Source organism: Lactuca serriola, chromosome 9 (genome assembly GCF_051521515.1).
Source record: "Lactuca serriola cultivar US96UC23 chromosome 9, Lser_US96UC23_V15, whole genome shotgun sequence".
Lineage (NCBI taxonomy): Eukaryota > Viridiplantae > Streptophyta > Magnoliopsida > Asterales > Asteraceae > Lactuca > Lactuca serriola.
Genome location: NC_136416.1, coordinates 207419424 through 207422643, shown reverse-complemented (window position 1 = coordinate 207422643; position 3220 = coordinate 207419424).

The window sequence follows — 3220 nt, the reverse complement described above, 5'->3', positions numbered from 1 at the left end:
ACTATATAAATCCAAACGAACACATATACCATTTCAAGCCATCTCGAATTAACTTGTTAGTTTCTAATATCTACCTTTTGAAACACCATGGCAGGTTCTCACCTAAATTCCATAATCCTGATTCTTTTTTCAGTCAGCTTAGCATCATTTAGCGGGAACATCATTGCTGAGGCACGTAAACTTGCAGAGATGCCTGAGCTTCCCGTGGTTCCTAAGCCTGAGCTTCCCATACTTCCTAAACCTGAGCTTCCAAAGCCTGAGCTTCCGGTGCTTCCTAAGCCTGAGCTTCCCGTACTTCCTAAACCTGAGCTTCCAAAGCCTGAGCTTCCGGTGCTTCCTAAGCCTGAGCTTCCTGTGTTTCCAAAGCCTGAACTTCCCGTGGTTCCTAAGCCTGAGCTTCCCGTACTTCCTAAACCTGAGCTTCCAAAGCCTGAGCTTCCGGTGCTTCCTAAGCCTGAGCTTCCCGTACTTCCTAAACCTGAGCTTCCAAAGCCTGAGCTTCCCGTGTTTCCTAAGCCTGAGCTTCCCATGTTTCCAAAGCCTGAGCTTCCGGTCGTTCCAAAGCCTGAGCTTCCCGTGTTTCCAAAGCCTGAGATTCCCGTTCTTCCAAAGCCTGAGCTTCCCGTGCTTCCAAAGCCTGAGCTACCTGAGGTTCCAAAACCTGATGTTCCTGTAGTTCCAAAGCCTGCTGAGGTTCCTGAGTTTCCAAAGCCCACGTTTCCCGTCATTCCGAAGCCCACATTGCCAGAGTTGCCTAAGGATTTTCCTATCCCTTCCGTTACGCATCCATAAAGTAATGCTTTTTGCAAAGCTAGATGTCTATTGATTCACCTTACAAGTGCTACTTTTAGTACCTAGATCTCTGTGGAATGCTGATGATGTTTGGATGATTATTTATTTGTTTTCAGAGTTATATATTATGGTCATTTATACATGTATTTCATTAAAATATTGATTACAGAATGTGTTTGATTTTTGTATACGAAATGTTGCTGGTAGCAATTAATGTCGCGAACCAGGATCCATAAATTAAAGGTTTTCAATTTATAAGCTGAAAACAAATATCACCCTTTTCTATAATTAATCAATTTGGAAGGAAAAGGAATGGAAAATGAACATTTATTTATCACTCAAGTAATTAATTGCACACATTGTTCCTGCAGTGGGATCTATTTCACCATGGTGCATCAGGCCCTTCACTCCACAAAAACACTAAATTTAATCATCAAATTGAATAGGTTTACAGAATCCGATAAATACTTCAGTCCACAGTTGTGTCAAAATATCAAGAGACATATATAAATGTTATTGGCAAGGTAAATGTCCTTATGTGATTCGTCAACTTCAAAAGACTTTGGACTCGGTACAATCTAGCTGTAGATGTCTGGGATTGGTATTCTTTTAAATGCTGTGCTTTTCCTGCAGCACCGTGAAGATGATAGTATTTGTTTATCGAATTCCCCATCATCAAAGATCAGTGAGAGGTTGTGGTCAGATGGCATGGCTGCTATGATAAATTTATTTGTCTATACTTTTGGCAATAACATTGACAAGATGCTCAAAACCGACCAAGAGGCATGTTTGAATCAGACTTCACCTAGCAATATGACTAAGTTCAGCCTGCCATCTTACTATCCTTAGCTGATGAGATGATTTATGAAGTCGCAGATGAAGAAAATGTCTCTATCGTTCACGCTTGAGAGTCTGTACAAGACAAACTTCATAACGAAAAAATTACTATTGAAGCAACGGTTATTCTCTCTACGAATGAAGAAGGTAATGTTCTTGAAGGACCATTTTGACGTGTTACTCCAAGTTGCTGCAAACCTTATGGAAACACTCTGGATGGCCAAGTGTAGGTAAAACATCACTCGCATATGGTGATTTTAAAATGGTCTTAAAATATAGTTTTCATCCACTAATGAGAGTTTATGTTGCTAAAACATGTGCGGATATGCATTTGGTGCGAATTCAAATTTAGTTTAAAGCATAGCGAGGATATTACAACGGATCTCAAAACATAACTACAAGTACGATATTACATCTATATCATCTTCTAAATAACCAAGCATCCTTCTACATCTCTAACACGTCAAAATATAGCATAAGGCATGAGAATGTCTCGTGAGAATACCCAAGTGCAACTCTTCAAGAGTAAAGGATGATGGCAGTCGTCTATACTTGGAGTTGAACCTCCAAAATACTTTAAATCAACAAAACATCCCAATACCCTTAAAGCAGGTTCATGTAATATCATTGACTTCTGGGGTTTTATGCTTTGGCTTTTAGCTTGCTAGATCTTCTGAGTGAATGGAATTAGGCCCAATTTGGAAAATTAGGCCACAATTGGGCTAAGAGTTTATTTTGATATTGGACCTTTTGTCATCTAGTTTGGTCCTTGGCTTTGGGCCAAGTTTGAGGAAGGGTAAAAAGGTTTTTTACCCTATTTATTGGACTCATTATATGGGTCAGTGGCTAGATGCTAATGATTTTCATTTTGGTATCTTCTAGCATATCTGCAGCTAGAGGCTATTCATGGAATCAGCTATTGTTGGAGTGTTTTCTTGATGATGATGGTTTGGGATCTGGCAGTTAGCGGTCAGGGATCATCTATGTGTTTCGGCAACACGAGGTGAGTTTTCCTTACTGTACTAACAGGGATGAAGGCACCAATGTTGTCTCTTTGGTTGATATCCTGAGATTGTTGATATGCCAAGTACGGAATAGATATGCATGAGTATATATGCTAGTTATGGATATGATAGTCTGGTGGATCTATAGGACTGCCTGTGATATTGTCTGATTATCTATATAGGATATTATCTGTTATATGTTTCACATATTGTGTGGGTTGGGTTGAGGGTGTATTGTTTTGTGTTGTAGCCAACAAACCCTTGAGTATTCGAGATATGAGCTGAGGGCCAGGGATGGCATGCCAGACTCATACTGAGGACTCATTAGCATTCCATATATGACCTGAGGGCTAGGAAGGGAATGTCAAACTCTACGAGCTGAGGACCGAGTGGTATGCCAGAATTATACTAAGGGCTTGAGGGTATTGGAGCAATCCATATATGAGCTGAAGGCCAGGAAAGGCATGTCAGACTCATACTGGGCGCTCATGGGCATTCCAGATACGAGCTGAGGGCTGGGTAGGGCATGCTAGAGTCGTAATGTGGCTGGGGGAGCAAGACAGACATAAGTTGTGGGCCCAGGGGGC